Here is an 18,485-nt window from a genome sequence, read left to right on the forward strand (position 1 = left end):
TCCAACTCAGTAAGTAATTTGGGGATTAGCTTATCTTTTTGAATCCTCAGCAGTGCTCTGCATTAATAAATAGTACTAAGGTGCATTCCCTGCATCCAGGGAGAACTGCACACCATTTGTTCATGTCTTCATGTGTTCCAGGGTAGTCTGAGACAGTGAGAGGATACCTGTATCCATCCAACAACTGCCAGGTCTCAGATGAAGCATCTGGCTACCAAAATAAAGCAAAGATTTAGTTTAATGGATGAATCTGTACTTACTATCTGTACCAGCTTGTGTTGGCAGTAGGTACGGCTGAAGGCTGAAGGCTTACACTGCTCATCATGCATTCATTAAAACACAAATACAGTACTTTTACACCGGGCATGTTGTACTCCTGCTGCTGCAAAAGTCAGTATTGGATGCCTCAGGATGAAAAATCTTTGTGAATTATGGGAGAGGATCTACACCCACAGCCAGCGTTATAAAGCACAGATTAATCAGCATGGCATGTGTTTGAAGAACAAATAAACTGTCCCCCACCTCTGAAAAGCACCTTTAAACTGATGTCTTCCAAAGAGGAACAAAAGGCCCATTGTCTTCCTCAGCTTGATGTCTAGTCAAGATGTGACCTTTAGTGTTGGGAATCATCATTAAATGACCACCAGATGGGCCTTTATTTGTTAAATCAGTCAGTGAGAAGGTGAGAAGTTAAATCAGGTGAGAAGAACAGAAGATGGGTACACCACCCTACTCAACAAAATGCCCAAGTACATCAAGTTTTTACTTGCATTTTTACAGTTAAGACCCTCAATATCCTAATCATATTTATCAAAAAAAAAAAAAAAAAAAAAAAAAAAAAAAGATACCATGCCTCTAAGTTAAAACACTCATGAATTTGAAACTAGAATGAAGATTGAGAAACACCATTCTAAGAGGATGGTTGTCTAGTGAATTTGATGAAATCAAATAATCATTTGTACAAAGTAAACAAATTTATCTATGCAGGAGAGAATAGGACCTACCTATTTCCTACCTATCTCCACAATGAAGGAGAAGCTACTCCAATGACCTAGGCATGAGAGAAACAAATGATGGGGTCATTAGTTTCCTCATTCTGCTATTACTTGGCATGAATATGCATAAATTTAGGATTGCATCAAATGAGTCTAAATTTGGGAGTCGATTTTATAAATTTCTTGTCCCAGCAAGAAATTGCCAATGGTTTTTATGTCCTGAGTTCTTCCTACAGATGTTGTTTTGCCTATTACTATAGGTCTCAAGTTTGCTTCTGGGGTGCTGTAAAATATTTTCTCCCTGCCCTGGCATGTAAAACAGTCATCCTGTGAATATCCAGTCAGGGCAACTCTGCCTCTCACATGCTCATCTTTCCCAGCACAAGCGTCCAAAAAGACCTTTGGTGACAATTTAAGGTTTCAGCATGATTCTCCAATGTAGTTCAAAACCCCAGCAGCTGTATGCACATATCCATTAAGAAAATTATTCTATTAATCTCTCAGATGAATCACGACAGGCATCAAGTCGAAGAAAGGCCTTTTGCAGACATTGAGCTTGGTTGTACAACTTCATTATACAGATGATACAACTACATTAAACTGCAGTGGCCTCCTCATCCTGCTCAAAAATGAGGGTCTGGGAGGTCTGGGGAATCAAGCATTTTTCAAAATATTTCAGGGATGAAAGTTTGGTAGCAACTTTTTCCTCTGTCATATTAGAATTGCTCAAACCTTGGGGAGCATATGTTGACACTGCTTCTCCAGAGGCAAGTGCTACATTTCATCTAGTAAATGATTTCTGGAGTTGCATTCTTGTGCATTCATGCACAAACCAAGAACACTGTTCTGCCTCAAATACCCATAGGCCTAATGGTGAGATCCAAGACAATGTGCGGCAAACAGCAACAGGTACCCTCCAGCATTGAAAACTCGGATGATGGAAAATCAGGTGTCCTGCTGCATTCTTTCATCTCACTCTGGACTTCCAGGCAGGCATATGGTATTTTTTCCCTGCTGCCACTGATATGAGCCTTGAACCAGGGTGGAAAAAATGCCCTGCCTTCTTTTGTGTTTGTGTAACATCCTTCCTCTGCAGATGGGGCTCTGCAGAAACCAGTCATGCAGTGTGAGCTGCCAGTGGTGTTCTGTGCTGGGAAAAGAGAGACACAACATGCATCTAGCGAAACTACTGCATCTCTAAAGTAAGTCAGGACAGCAGATGCACAAGAGAGAAAAAGCTGGGCTTTTACAGGCTTGCAGTGGAGAGGATTACTCTGCCTCTCAGCTGCCATGCCATGCAACGCATTACCGCTGCTCTCACTGTGGTATGCAGAATATTCACAACAGCGAACGTTCAGTATTTTTAAATAGTGTCTTATTCAATTCCTAAGGCTGCTATGAGACCCTGGGGTCCTGTGACCACTCTGGCTTGCCACAGGGTCAGGTCCTCCAAGAACCAGACAGCTGGAGAATGAAAGGCTTCCACCAAGGAGGGTGACTCTCAAGAGGCTTTATTCCTGAGGGCTCCGAAAAGGGAAGGGAAGGCGGGCAACAAAGCAGAACAACCACTCAGAAGGACAGCCAGCTCTGAGAGCCCCGAACCAGGGGCGGGGCAGGGATTATAACTGTAACTGGGAAGGAGGGTCAGGGTATGAAACAACCAATGAGGGAAGGGCTCAGGGAGAGTGGCAGGGTAACAACCAATGGGGATAGGGGGAAGGAATGGTTTCAAGGAAGGAACCAATGGGGATACAAAGAGCTCAGAACTTTCTAGAACTGGGGGAAGGATTACATAATGACGGACAGGGCTGAGGGAAAGGGATAACAAAAGATTGACAACAGGGAAGGCGGGAAATTACACATCTGTTGCCTCCCAGGGCAAAGCAGGGGAGCCGTCTTCCACGCCCCCTCCCACACTGCTATCCAGCTTTGGCATTCGCAGCTGCTTGGCAATAATCAGTACTCCACAGTGTCCTTCAGAGACAGAGGCCTTTGATGGGGATACTCCAGCTGCACAGCCCTGCCCTGCCCTCTCCCACAAAGGCAGGGAGGACCTGGGGCGCAAGGGTGGGAGGGTCACTCAGTTCTGGTCATTCTTAGGTGGGTGCTTGAACACCATTTCCTGCATGCCAAGTCTTCCTTTTGGATAAAAAAGAAATACGTGTTTTTTTTTTCATGTAAGTGGTATTTCTAGAATGGACAAAATAAGGCAAAGGAAAACATTACCATTTTTATGGAAATAATGTTTCAACTTTTTGTTTTGTTTGGCAAAATCATAATTATTGTTTTTATAAAGTTTTCATAGGATTGTTGGTGTTTATACATCAGGACTGTTTCCACTATCCCTACCAATCAGGTGAAGTTTACTGTGGCTTAAGGAGCTTTCCTGAAGCTGTGAGACTTGTCAGCATCCTATTTTCTGATGTTGGAGAAATGTGGGAGAAGTGAAATTATGCAATTTATGAGTTAGGGTGCTGAGGAGCTGCTTGCTGTGGAGCCATAGACATACATTGCAGTTAGAGGAAGACCTAAGGCAAATATCTAAGATAACTGTGGCCTTTCATGCTCCTCTACAGTGGCAGCAAAGCAAAAAATTGCTGCCAAGTACAGCAGCAGAGGGAATGTCTGATGCCCCTCCTTTCACACTTCTACAAAAGGGGGCCACAGCTGAGAGCAGGGTTGATGCAATCTGCCTCTAAATTTAGCCTGGAGATCACCTGCACTCAGGTGCACTTGCAGCACAGAGGGTGCTGATGTGACTGACCCAGTGGCTCCTGAGTAAGCTGTGAGGGATGTCCAACAATAAAGAGGTTTCAGGCATGGCAGGTGTTAAAATCCAGAAGGATGGGGCTTGAAAATCCGTGAGAGCTCACTCTGCCTGAGCCTCTGTTCAACCCATTGTAGAAGGGCAGGATGACTTCTCAGAAGTCCTTCTCGTTTTTAACACATGCTCTGTGTGTGCATAGGGTTTATCTGTATTGTGAGCAATCTGAAATGTCTGTCAAAGCATACCACCAATATTTATCTGGACCAGATAATGGAAAAATATAATGTGTTATCTCTCTTCAAAGACATACTTCCAGACATGCCCCTTATGATTTCCTACACACAGACATGGGGCATTTGGCTTTTTGAAAGAAATAGGTGAGTTTGGGATTTTTGGGGGTGGTAGGGATTTTTTCTCTAAATGTTTAATAGTCCAGACTTCCTACCTGTGAGAGCAGATTACAAACAAAAAACACACAGGGAGCTAGAAAAGCCCTGCAAAAGCTCTTGTCTCAGACCAGTGTCTCTTGCTGGCACTCAGGCAAGGCAAACACTCACTCCCGCAGCCCCAGGTGGGAGCTCCAAGGCATCTCTGACAGTGACAAAGCCAGTGCCAGTGCCCAACTGGGAAGGAGGAATGGCTCCTCATGGCTCGCACCTGTGAGAGAGTAGCAACACATTCACATCTTCATCCCCCTTTCTCCTGGAGTCTTTGGCTGGGTTAATTTAGACAAGTTTCTCTCTTTCGTGCTTGACAGGGTGGGATCTCTCTTCCCTCTCCCAGCCTTCCCTGTATGCATGTGTAGGGCAGATAGAGGATTGTCAGGTGCCCACTGGCTCCCCTCACTTTGTGCTCGCCTGTACACCCCTCTGCCCCACTTGGCAGGTCCCTGGGGCTACCAGCTGGTGCACTCTGCAAGTCCTATGCAGGGTCAGACAAGCCCCAGGGAGCTGAAGGGTGAACCAAGACCTGCCAGTTTTAATTGCACCATCAAAGGAAAAAGCCCCATCCACTGCATGACCACACTCACTGAAAGGCTTCTGTCATTCTTACGTAGTAATGCAACAATTGACTTCTTTATTTAATTTCACTTGTTTTAACTGTCAAGAGCTGGCAGCTCTTGAAAGAAAGGATTAAGTGGGAGAAGTGGAAAGAGTCCTATCTGCTTGCTCTGTACACTGCTGTAGTCTGAGTGCTTTCATTCTGTTTGTACAGTTTCTGGTACAACATGGTCCTGACCCAACTAATCGGATGAATAAACTGATGGTAAGGAGTTGTTTGCTAGTCCGAATATACTTTCTTTTTTGTTGTTAATATAAAAAAATGGTAAGCGGTGCTTACTGTTATCTCGACTACTTCTTTCATCAGTAACCCCTTTTTTTAAGAGTTGGTAATTCAGCCATTAAAAAATAGCCTCTGGATGGGAAGTTAGCAGTCAGGATTAATAACTATTAGCATCTTAAAGAGCTGCAGGGCCTGTTTGCAAATTTGGACTGCCAATATTTCCAAAAATACGAGAGTTTGAATTAAAATGTACAAAAATCCTTTTTTAAAAAATAAAAGCTCTGTGGTTTGAGAGGTGGTTTACATCAACGTAATAGCAGCTTTACTTAGAAAAATACTAGATGTGATTTAATCTCTAAAGTGTTTTAATGGCTTCAGAAATTCCAGAAGAAATACTGGAAATTATTTAGATGGAAATGTCAGTGAGCCTATTAGCTTTTTATTGAATGAGAAAACCCTAATGTTTTTTGCCTACCATTAGTTGAGTGTGGTCCATAGGAAAAAAAAACAACTACAAAAAACAACAGAGATTTTCAAATTTCATTAATATTCTCCTTGGTCTATTCTGGAATCAATATTCATTAAGAGAAACTTTGGTGGTTTCTATTCATGAACTTCAGGTATCATGTCTAAAAAAAAATCTGGGAATATTCAGAGCTTCGGGAGAATTAACCAGGGAAAGGCAGAAGAAAAGCAGAGGAATTACACAGAAAGAAGGAAATTAGAAGGAATCAGAAGATACCAGTATTTGATAGCACACTACGTGTAAAACCAGAAAAAGCAAGGAGTATTGCACCACAGTTGTGTCCTTTTGCTCTGTGAAGTAACTCACAATAATCACCCTGCAGGGTCCAATATCCAGAGCTGGAAAAGAAAACCAGGCATTGTTTTCTGGACATTCCTGACTTTGCTGAGTCTCCTGCATTTTACTTACTCCTCGTCTGTGGATTCTGATTTTTATTTGTAGGGACTGTCCTGTGAAACCCTTCCTGGCACCATCACAAAATAATTTGCTCCGGGAGACACTGGAGCCCTGGGGCAATGGAGATAGCGCTTGAGATAAGAGTGGGAGGAGTGAAGGAAAACACCCATCAATCCGTTCCGAATATTCAAACCCTTAAGCGAAAAAATTCAAGGCACACAAAAAACAGGACTACTGTATCCTTTCGCAGCTGAAAGGGCTTTAGTGATGGCCTGTTCTGACCAGTAAAAATCAAGGCACAAGTCTTAAAATTTGTTTCTAAGCTGAGGTTCACAAAACAATGCAGAGGGAGCTGATGCCAATTGTGCTCGTTGAAAGCCCTGCTGAGAACCCCATCCTACGCAGTGCAGCCGGAGGTCTCATTCTGCCGGGGCTCCAACATGAAAAAAGGGCTTCACGCGAGAGCCTCCACTGGGGAATCCCAGTCCCTCGGCACTAGACTGCACCAGCCTTGGACAGGTATAGGATCTGGCCACACGAATTAGACCTACTAGGGCCAAAACTCCTTTTCTGGGCTTCGAACCACACCCTCCAACCTGCACACATCACGGACTCCACTTGGGTTAGCCTCCGGCAGATTTTCGCAAGGATGATTTTTTTTCCCAAAATTTCCAGGCGCAGCCCTGACGGTAACCTCTTCTCCCTGACGAGGAGCTCCCGCATCCCGGCGAGCCGCCGAGCCAGGCTCTTAAGCGGGGGGCAAGAAACCCCCTCTGTGCTGCCGCCGCGCACCAGCAAGCCCGACCCGCGCCCCGCGGGATGCTCGGGAGACAGAAGGGCTTTCGGGGATGATGGGGGACAGAGGGGCTGTCCCGGGGGATGCACGGGGGGCAGAGGGGCTGTCCCGGGGGATGCACGGGGGGCAGAGGGGCTGTCCCGGGGCATGATGGGGGGCAGAGGGGCTGTATCGGGGGATGCACGGGGGGCAGAGGGGCTGTATCGGGGGATGCACGGGGGGCAGAGAGGCTGTCTCAGGGGACGATGGGGGGCAGAGAGGCTGTCCCGGGGGATGCACGGGGGGCAGAGGGGCTGTATCGGGGGATGCACGGAGGGCAGAGGGGCTGTCCCGGGGGACGGTGGGGGGCAGAGAGGCTGTCTCGGGGGACGATGGGGGGCAGGCAGCCGCGGCCCGGGCGGGAGGGCGGCCGGAGCGCCGCGCTGTTTTTGGGCAGCGCGCAGCCGCAGTGCGGCCGCCGGCGGTACAAAGCGGGGCCGGAGCGCTGCGCGGAGTCGCAGCGCGGCGGCGGGAGGGAGGCGGGCAGGGGCGCTGAAGTTTTGCGGGTTTACTGGAGCCCCTCCCGATCTCCTCGCCGGGACGCGGAGCCCGGAGGTGAGCGGCAGGGGATGCGACTGGGATGGGCTGGCCGTGGGCGCTCGGGCGAGGGGCGGCGGAGCAGCGCAGGTCCCCCCGGCCCCGGGGAGCTCCGGCTCTGTCGGGAGCGGACGGGCGGCCACGGCGCTGCCCCGCTGGCAGGGAGACCGCGGTCCCGGGGACAGGTCTGTGAGCGTGTCGCGAAGAGTTGTTGATCTCTCTCCCCCGTTTGAGTGAAAATGTTTGATTATGCCAGACGAGGTGCGGCCGCGCGTGGTCCGTGCCCCGCCGCATCCCGCCCGCTCTCGGAGCCGAGCGGCTGCCCCGGCCCCGAGGGAAGCGCTGCCAGGTGCGGTGGGAAGTACCTGGGCTTCGGAGAGGAGGGGGGAATGGGTCACATGTGAGAGCGGCGTTCACCGGTGCTTTGTTTAAATGGACCGTCACTAACTTGTGAGCCGGCACTTCAAAAGAGTAGAGAAATTTTTTGGGATAGGGGGATGGGAAAAGGGGAAGTATTTCGGCTTTGATGCTCAGTACATGAAAGTGCCTTAACTTTGGCTGCTTTTCACGAATCTCACGAATGCTCTTCACGAAATAAGAAAAAACCCAGCTGTCTAACTCTTAAAGACATCCTGAAGTGTTTGAAAAAAGTCTTAATTTTTCTGAAACAACGTTTTGAGACCCAATAGCTTGATACATATTTACGTGTAAAAACTGATTCAGATATAATTACAAGCCTCAGTAATGATAGTGACTTTCTTGTGGCTGCTTTGTCCCCGAGTTACACATAAGACCAAGCTGAGTTTAACTTTTCTTGTACTGATGGTAAGATCAGGCATAGTGTGCTTTTTGTTAAATCGAAGCTCTCAAGCATTTAAGTAGCAGCTAAGTCTGTTTGTCATATCAGTAGCATAATTGACTACCCTGTATCTTGGCAAACCATAAAAGATACCATGACAATTGGTGATTAAACATATCGGCTGTATCTTACCCTTTTATTTCACCCCTTCTGTCAGAGTGACTTATTAAAGGTTGTTTGGATGTCTGTTGAGAAGGAAGGAAAATATGAGAAAACTGAGAGGAGGCTGGTTGGGTTTATGTGTGCATTTGAGAAAGGCCAAACTAATTCAGAAAGTGTTCATGATGTGCTGAGAAAGCCCTGACATTTTTGTTCAGGTGGTTTGTCAGGTTCTTAGAAGTGCTGATTGGGTCTTCAAGTCCAGAGTCAGTTTTCCAAAGGGAGTGGGTGCCAGTGGGGCACAGTGGGGCTGTCTTACAGGAGTAGGGCTGCAATCCCAGCCAATCTATGCTGCAAGCAATATTTTTGAATCTTGTCTCTCTTCTGGCTGAGAACATCTGCCATGTATTAGTGACTAGGTGAAATAGGATTCCACCCCAAAACTGCCTCAACAGGAGATGTGATACTGTCATATGATAGGACAGCCTGTGTCCTTCCTCTGTTGGTTTTGAATGAGAGAGGTTGCAGCTCTGGTGTGGGGTGATGGGGTGTGGAAACATGTTGCATTCCACACAGTGCTGAGTGTGGGTCACAGTAGCGCCAGAGGCAGTGGCACAACCCCAGGTTGTGGCGGAGTGCAGCTTGGGCTGAAGGATAGGTGGATACAGGCTCTTGTGTGCTTCAAAATCTGTAGCTTTGCTAACCATGTGTTTAATGGAATTTGGTGTTACATTTGACTCTGTTTCATTTGTCTGACATCACAGCGTGGTTTGTCGCTTTGTATTGCCAGCAATCTAACTAGAAGGAAATTTATATTGTAAAGTACTTTAGTGACAACTTCTGTAGCATTCCAGCCCATATGGGAGTCCTAGTGTCTTAATTTTTAAATTTGTGCACACCTGCTTTCTTTTAAGATTGGGCTTTACTTCAGAATTGCACTGGAGAAAACCTTGATTGAACATTGAATGTGAACTGGTTTTAGGTATCAGTTCAGTGTGTCTTTAAAAATCCCACCTCCTTGGGAGACCCTGCAATGGAAGTATTTCTTGTAGCACAAATAACTTCAGTTTGAGATGAGCTGATCCAGTAGCTCCCCCTCAGTATCTGTTTGCCTTTTCTCACTCTAGCAGTTTTCACAGGTTTGTAAGCTTCTGGTACAGCTTGTCGTCTCAATTTCTGCAGTGCACTGCATGTCTAAATAATAGATGATGAAAGTGAAATGAAAACGTCCAAATGAAGAGTCAGTTTTGCAAATGATGGAGAGCTGCTGTTAAGAGCTGTTGGGAATGGGCATCTGATTGTGCTTTTAGTTGCTAAAACATTAGTTGTTAACTGAGGAGAGTTGCAGATTTTCTTGTGGTGTCAGCACCTGTTGTAGTAGTAGGTCATGGAGATGAAGAATTTTTTCCCTTGTCATTTAGCTAATGGAATTCTAAGCTAAGGTGAATTCTTTCTGAAACAAAGAGGTGCTGGAAATGATGTAGGCATGATTAGCTGCAATTTATGTTAATGGAATTGGCTGATGGGCCAAAGGAGGTGTTTCAGGCATCACTGCTTGTACTGTTTATCCATCCAGATTCTCCTCTGCACTTTAGAAAGGGAAGAAGCATAGTACTTGGAACGTGCCTTGAAAGATTGTGTGTATGTATGTGCACAAGTATGAATTTTATCTAAAATTTTTGTGGGTTGTGTCAAGATGACATGTGTTAAGCTGATGACTAGGTTTTCATGTTGTAATGATGAGGAGGAGTTCATGTGGAATTGCAACAACAAGTAGCAGTGGACTACTTCCAAAAAATTATGATTCCACCTAAGTTTTTAAAGATGCAGTAAACGTAGTTTACAGATAACTTGAAATGCCAGCTGTAACTATTGACAGAATTTGAGAAGGCTTTTGTTTAAACTATTTAAGCATATCTAAAAATAACATTGGACTTTTATAAATATTTTTTATATAGTCATATTTCACAAACCTTTATAAAACAAAAATATTTATGAACATTATTAAATAAGTTCATCTTGACTAGATTGAGATTTATGGTGAGGTTTATAATGTGTTTGAGTCTAGTGGGAAATTATTCATTTTAAGTATCTTAATAGTATCTGCTTGCATGGTTGAATAATTGGCAGGGCTGTAAAAAGGCATTTAGGTATCTCAAGGGAAGCTACTTAGGCTTGTCAATTCTAACGCTCCACAGTGGTCTCTTGCTCCCATTATAGAGGCTATATATTGAGAGGAAATAACATGCAAATTATATGACTGTTCCAGCTATCAAAAGACTGGTACCTGAAGAGAAATAAATACATTTAAGGAATGAGCAATTGGCATAACTGATTTTTTTTTTTCAGTTTATATATTTTCCTAGCAGTGTTGTATTGTGAATTATACTTGTAAGGTCTATCTAGCATGTTCTCTAACTCTGAATTGTGCCCATGTATTTTACTTTGGGAAACTATCTGCAGTCATTATACTAGTGTTGAGATTGGTGGTTAAATCTTAATAGTGATTCAGGCCATGTTTATATTTGTACTCCACCTAAGGTTCCCTGGCAAACTCCAGATTTTTTCACCATTAACGGTGTACTTGTTCATGAGGTGAAAAAAGGAAATAACTTGCAATGTGCTGTGGTGAATATGGGAAATACTTCCTGAGCTTTGATAGTAATGAAGAAAAATCTGTCATTCAGGAGGGGTGGCAAGAGCATCTGATCTCTCTTTTGGGCTGCTGCAGACTCTGGGCTCTTAACCCTGTATTAAGCCAAATGACTAGTCTGGCTAAAGCATAACTTAGAAGGCGACATCCAGTTGGACTTAAAGCACTCCCACAGGTTTCCCTTGTCAGTTAGTGTCAATTTTTTGTGTTTTTCTGAGCTCAGAAATGTGTTTCTGATTTCTAATTAGAGCTGTACTGAGGAAGTATAGCTGGCAATTAAACATGAGTCATGAATGCATGTTTTGAATGTCCCTTTAATTCTTTAGAGATGTGAGTAGACTGAAGACAGAGGAGTTGGACTAGATCAGTTGGAACTTAATTGTGGATAAGCAGTGTCAAACTGAGTCGGGTCTTTTCAAAAGCCAGACTGCTGTTCACATGCTTTTCTGATGTATGGGCTCCTTGTTGCACACAGGAGCCAAAAGTAGACCCAGATATCTGCCCTGTCGGGTTGGAGGTTGTAACTACCTTTCCCTAAAACAAGGCATCTCCAGAAAATGTTCTGGTGAAGGAAGGGGATGTTGGGCACTGGGGGTGTCCCAGCCTGCTTTGGGGCTCAAGGATAGTGCCTGTGTCCCATTCCTCACACAGACAGATTCTGTGCCATCCTGGAGCACTGAGATAACTGTGTGACACACAGAGCTCAAGACAAAGGAGTGGCAGTGGGGGAAGTCTCCTGCATGCATAATATGTCTGTTTTTCCATCTTCTCTGCAGCCGTGTATGCTGTGAGCTACAGACAACTTTTTGTGGTGTTTGGGGGTGGTTGGTGTCCAGAAGGGCAGTGGGGGTACCTCACTGGGTTTCTTGGACAAATGTTTGTGATACCACCCATCGGGGATGGATCAGTGGTCTGCACTGGCCTGGTGATGTATTAAGCCTATTTCTTCATATGCTAGTGCTGTGAAGTTGAGGGAAGGTTGTGGAAATCTAGAAGGATTTACCATTGAGTTCTTCATTATCTAAAGGTACCCTTTCCTTGTCCCAAGGATGTTGTTTTTTCTTACTGGTCTGCCATCATCTGAGCCCAGAGAGTCCAGTGCATTCGCAGGAAACAGTGGTGCCCTGGCAGGAGCAGGTTACACTGCTGCTGAGGTTTCCAAGAAGATGCAGACAGGCAAAATGTTGGTTACTCGACAAGGCACTAGCCTTAGTAAGGCTGCTTTGGGTTGAGAGGTTCTGTACCAGAGGTTTTTATCAAATGTGTGAGATACCTATACATCTGAGACTGATGAGGGCTAATCAATCCTGCATGTCTTGTACGAGTCTGTAATTAGTTAACATTAACTTTTAAACTCCAAGTCGCTGGACTTTTTTTTCCTACTTTTTTACTATTTCAAGTACTATTCCCAAGTTTAGCTCCAGACAGGCTATTACCCACACAAATGATCAGTCCTTCTCTTGGTCTCACTGACCTGATAGTCTTTATGGCTGCTGTGCACTGACAATGAATTCTGTAGCACGTGTGCATGCATTTCAGCCTCGTAATTGTATGGCTTGATCAACACTTCTTGACATAAGGACAAGCACTGATTTAGATTTTATGCGCCGTCTATTATTTTACATAATCTGCCAGCCCCTTCCAAATAATGTACTTTGGTCTGTTAAAGATTGAACAACTTCTTTTTGAAGAAGCCTCTTTTCACAATTTAGAAGTGTTTCTGATCCCTTCCTAATTCTGCAGTGTCATTATTAAGGGGGAGGATGCTGCCCAGATTGACTCAGATCATTTTGCACCATGAACTGCTGACTGGCACCAGAAATGTTTCTGTTTTATTCAGCACCCATGCCAGTCTCCACACTTCCTGGCTCTTTCCTTTTGACTCTGCCTGTGCCACAGGGAAGCCTACAGGGGCTGCAGGTAGGCAGAAAACCTGTGTCTGCTGAAAGCAGCAAGCTCTTGTGGCAGCAATTTTGCTGCCACTTTCTTTCTGTTGGTGCTATTACTAATGTGGCTGTGGGACAAAACAGATTGGAACACTGATCTGGCTGGAAACAGATGTGCTGGAATACCTACCTGCCTCCCTCCTCTCACCCATGGCTATTTGATGTGTGCAGTGTCCCATGGGCTGTGCCAACATAGTATGAGAGGGTGGGAAGCCTCAGCGGTAGTATGGGGATGTGTCAGAAATTAATAGGCATGAAATCGTGGTACTGTGATTGCCTCCCGAGCCTGTGAGCTGGAAATCCATGTGATATGGATTTCCATGTGATGTGGTACATTAGAACCTTTTTGGCAGATGATGATCAGAAGCACTGATCATCAAAGCCCTGCTTTGTGGGTGGGACTGAGAGAGTTCCTCGCCTTGCATTTCCTATTCATCATGCTACCAGACTGCAACCTGTTAGTCTCAAAGATTAAGAGTTTAGTTTAAAACTAAACTAATTATCTGTTTAAAACTAAACCAATTCTCTCCCCCCGAGCTATTCTAATCTTTCTCTTTTTTTTTTCCTTTTTATTTATTTTTTTCTTTTTTAATCACAGCTATTTTCCCATTTAACAGCTGGAAGTCTTCCCTGAAGTGAGACAATGTCGAGAGGTTGAATGTGTTTGTTTAGGTGCATAAACATGGCTGTGCAATGTGGGGTTTCCATCACTGTTTTCATTCACTTCATGACCTGTTAAATGAGAAAAGGATGGTGCTTATTCTTGAGCTGTTTTGGAACAGCTGTGTCAAAAAGCCCCCAAGGACTTCGCACAATAGTGAACTCTCAGCGAATGATGCTCTTTTCATCTCTGTCTCAGCATATCTGGACGACAGTTATACCAAACTAATCTAGCTTCAGCAGTGAAAGAAAGATGCATACATGAGTGTGTGTGGCTCGTGTGTGTGGCTCTTCAGTATTTCTCCAGACAGAATTTGCAAAATGTAGTGATTGGGGAAAGTAATATTTAGATTCAGACTAGAGAACCTTTCTCCCTAATTATGTAGACACTTCTGAGTGTTTTAAAATTAGAATATGAAAAGTAACAAAGGACAGTCAAGATACTGATAGTGAGACAAAAGCAGGGGCACTTGACTCATGCACAATTATTAAATGAAACAATATTGCAGAATTTTATTCCCAATTTCCAGACTTTGAATAGAAGAGAAATCAGAATGAAAGAGTTGATAGGTCTTCTCAGTTTTGCAGTATGGCAAACACAATTTAAGGTTGTTGGAATTTTCTGACCAGTGCTTTGTTATTAACCCACCCGTTAGTAGACAGGTTGTTTAAATTCATCAGTATTCCTTTGCAGTGTTAGTAGACTAATACATTAAGATATAATCTGCTTCCCACTGCAGTTCAGCTTTTGGAGGGCTGCACTAGAGCCCTTCCCCCCACCCTAGGGTGTATCTACATCAATAGACACAGCAAAATACCTGCTAAGAAAAGATGTTTAATTTAGCTGAATATTTCTTCAGAGTAGAAACTGGTGTTTCTATCAGGGGTGAATCCTACTCTGGGGGATTTGTTTGTTTTGTTTTTAAAGGAGAGTGCTTTAGTGGATTATGACTCATTTGCTGGAATCTGACTTTTCACTCCAATTAGCCACAGATACACCCAGATGTACCTGCCGTTCTGCAATAGATAACTTCAGTGTGCATTGTTTACATTTCAGATACTAAACCAGGGTGAAAATCAGGCTGTTCATTCATTGTGATCTGTCATGTAACTGAGTGTGAGTGCACATCCCTTCAGGCTCCATTAGCATGAGTTAACTTCGTAATTGGGTTTCTGGGGCAAACAGGGACAGGAAACAGAAGTAATTTGGCAGGCCAGGCTTAGCTTTTTTCTCCTGTGTGTTGTAAGTGCACAAGAGAGCAGAAGTAAAAGATGGGTGCAGAATGGCTAGAGAGATCCTAACAAAGCAGAGGACCGCAGCTCTTTAACCAGTTAAATAGTTAATAGTTGTCAAAACTTAATCTGGATGTTACAGAGTATCATGCAGCTTAACCAAGGTGGGACTTTACAGATATATTGAAGCACAATTTCTATAGCCTCCTGTGATTTTCAGAGCCCTTCTCTTGCTGCTCTGTATTTTTCACCTGTCTGGCAGTAGCACTTTGCCTTGTAGAGTCTAGCAACAGAAAATTGCTTGCTTTCAACAGAAAATTCAGGCTTGCTGAATGAAAATCAATGAACTTAATAGAAATAGTAGTTGTAGAATAGAATAGAAATGTAAGTGTTGAAGTTGCTCTCAACTCTGTTCATAATACCTCGTTTTGCACAACTAAACCAAAAAAGAGAGAGGGGGAAAAAAAAATCCAAACCAAACTGCAAAAAGCTAGAGTTCCTGAGCAGGGGAGACAGGTTTTGGGGTTTTTTTCCTTACATTTTTTAAGGCACTGAAAGTCATCTGGTGTTTTCAGTTGTTCAGTTTGGAACGTGATTAGAACTAAGCTTTCTATGGTATTTTTTTAAAAACCACACTTCAGAATTTTCAATTAATAACTTAACTTTTAAAACAATAGTATTTTTCCCAGATTAATCTTAAGACTCAGAAAATGCAGTACAAGAAGAGATTTTTAGCTTAAGTTCCATTCCTTCCTGATATGTGGGGCTGAACTTGTTCTTAAACTTTCAAGTTTCTGCTTTCTTTTTTTTTTTTTTTTTTTTTTTTTTTTTTTTTTTCCCTGTTGATAAGCTGCTGAAGGGTTTTCTTTCCTTAGATGAATGCTAGTCTTCCTCTGGCACCACTGGCCATTTTCTCAACTTACATTTTACCAGCAGCCTGCTCAGGCAGTTTTCTGTGCATGACAAGTCAGTAACATTCGAAGATGAGCTATAATCACCTGCAAGACCAAGGTGAATTCTTTCTGAAACAAAGAGGTGCTGGAAATGATGCAGACGTGAATAGCTGCAGTTTATGTGTCTTGTCAGCATCATTTAAGCGGGCTGGCAAACTTGATGTATGCTTCTTACTTTGTTCTTGTGGTGTTATGGGCCGCTTTACGTGTGGGGGTTTTCTGAGTAGACAAGGGTTCTGATGAGTGTCGTGGAAGTTGCTTCAATCCTGATCCCATCTGTGATTTAGCACTGGGTCTTTGTCTCCTTTGTGTTTATCTTGCAGTTTCTCATCCCATCACTACTGCTGCTTGTGCCCACTGTGGTGTTTTTAAGCAGTGTTTCAGGATCACATAAACGAAAATACTAGTGGCTGCCGGGAGCCTTCTCACTGAGGAAATTTAAGGAAAACAAACCCCTCTTTGTATCTGCGCACACATCACGGCTGTCACGAGTTATGCGGGGTAGGCGTGCTAAGGAGATGCAGTCGGTGCTCATTCCGGTGGGAGGTGCACCTCCTGGGAGGCTCCAGCCAGAGAGGCAGAGCTCAGTCACTTAGTGGTTGGACTGGGATGAGGGGATCATGAAAATGTGGTTGAAATAAAATTGAGTTCTTCAAGGATCTTGTAAATAAGCAGTTGACAGAATATTGTTCACATTGTAAGGGGTTGTTGGTTTTGGCTGAAGCAGATTTGAGAGGGTTTCAGGGTTGTTATCTGTAGCAATTCCATCTTTTGTTGGCCTGGGGCAGAGGTTTGTGTGTGTACAGCTGAATATTAAATTTCTGGCTCAGGAAGTGTTAACTGCGTGGATTTATTAGTCTTAACGCTGGTATATTTTTCACGCCAGCAACTAGCCAAAAAAACAGGAGGGCCTGCAGTTTGTTTTAGCTGGTAGAGATTAATGACAGTTTTATTGCAAAGCTACATTTGTAGTTTTGTTTCCACAAGCACAGGGTGACTGGGACAGGAAGGGACCTTTGTTGGGTTGCAGCCTGTAGTTGAGTCTTTTGACCCTTCCACAGACTGCCCCCTTTAAAAGGAGCCCTCGGCAACCCCAGCTGCCTCTTGGTCTTCGTGTTGTTCCCCTGGTAGTCCCTCCCATCCCTCTCTCCCGGGCGGCAAAGCCCCCTGGCCCCCAGTCCGCATTGCTCACATTCCCGAGCTCTGCGTGCACACGGTGGGATGAGGGAGGCAGCTAAGCTGGTCCTCTGCTCTGGCTCGGAAACCACTGCTGTGAAAGCAGCCTGCCCGCTCCTGTCCTCCCTTTATATCCATCAGAGCCCCCCTGCCCACATAGCTCACATTCCTGAGCCAGATTTCATTTGGGATGTTGTTTTGCTTTGGAGGCTGCTCCTGCTCGGTAAAAGAGTTTCCTTGTAGCTACAGCTTCATGGAAGAGCAGCAGTTTATGTCCCCCTGTTTAACACACTTGGTGGCTGTTCTGGGCGCTTCAAGGTCTCTCTGGTGGCTGCAAGTGAGCGAGATGGCAGATGCATCAGTGAGGATAGTGATGTAAGGAACCAGAGGTTTGGCTGTGCACGGGCTGAAGGAGAACGTCGGGGTCCTGGAGGAGATATCACTGGAGCTGGTGTCTGTGACTATTGTGTAGCGGAGGAAGTTTCATTGTAATTTCAGTTTAAAGATTTTTCCTCCCCTACTCTTCCTCCAAGCAACTTGCTAATTTGCATCACAAAAGTGACCCAGGGTTGTCCCCTTACTATGTTTCAGAAAATAGCAATTGTCTTCAACTCTGAATGAAAATGGCACGATTTATGGGTTGCTTTATGCATACTGGTGCATTCAAGTACAACTGTTAATTGAACTGCCTAATATTCTTTACCACAATGTCCAGTTACAGCTGGGCTTTCATCAGTGCTGAGAGAGTCTCATTGCAAGGAGGACTGTCTGGTCTGTGATACTGGTGTTACCCTGTGGAAGAGCCAGCTGGGTAGGTAAGGCACATCCTGTCTTCAGAGACAGTGGGCCGTTTCCCATGTCTTACTACTGCTAAGCAGTAGTAGAGATCCTTTGAGAAAATAAAAAATAGCAACAATGTATTTATACACAGCTAGGAGCACTAACAATTTTCTGTCAGCCAAAAGCCATTTGAATCTATATTAAAGCTTAGTCAAACTGGCTTTGCTGGAGCATCTCATCACTTTGATTTCAGTGCAGAAGTTGTCAAGCCACAAGGCTGCCCTGACGTTCCTGCATAAAGTTGCTGTAAATAGGTGTGTGACCAGTGTTTGTGTACCATAGGTCAGAAGCAGTAGTTACTCTATATGTGCTTTTTCCTCTTTACTTTATATTAATCTCTGGACCTTTGTCTAAAACCCAGAGTATTACAGAGGCTGCAGGAGGGGCCAGAGTAAGGCATGGAGTCTGTATTGCCCCAAGATTCATGGGGCTTTGTTGCAAAATTGTCCTGTTTATTGCTCTTGCTGTGAGAAGAAAAGCCTTTTGTGGCTGGCTAAACTTTGGAAAAATATTAGGCTGATGGAGGAACATTTTCTTTCCTTTGTCAAGTAAAATCGTCCCTTGGACCAATGCTTGAATAGTTAGATTGAGCTGTGTTTGGCCTGTCAAAATCCAGGTATTTTTTGCCAAAACTGAGGTAAACTCCAGATAGAACTTAACATGTGCTCTTTCTCAATGAATTACTCACTTAAAAGCCCTTGCTAAACCATGTCTAGACTGCAAAGA

The 18,485-nt window shown here is 44.3% G+C and overlaps 1 protein-coding gene across 4 annotated transcripts in view; it reads left to right on the forward strand.

Annotated features, from left to right (window-relative positions):
- Window positions 1–7,224: 7,224 nt before the first annotated feature.
- Window positions 7,225–18,485, forward strand: part of KANK1 (KN motif and ankyrin repeat domains 1) — a 135,225-nt gene continuing 123,964 nt past the window's right edge. For 3 of the 4 annotated variants that reach the window (XM_030257816.4, XM_030257818.4, XM_072921782.1), the window contains exon 1: window positions 7,225–7,358. The gene's annotated coding sequence lies outside the window, so the exon portion shown is untranslated. The remainder of the gene's footprint in view (window positions 7,359–18,485) is intronic. The other variant, XM_072921781.1, reaches the window with a different exon arrangement.

Source organism: Taeniopygia guttata, chromosome Z (genome assembly GCF_048771995.1).
Source record: "Taeniopygia guttata chromosome Z, bTaeGut7.mat, whole genome shotgun sequence".
NCBI classification, from domain to species: Eukaryota; Metazoa; Chordata; class Aves; order Passeriformes; family Estrildidae; genus Taeniopygia; species Taeniopygia guttata.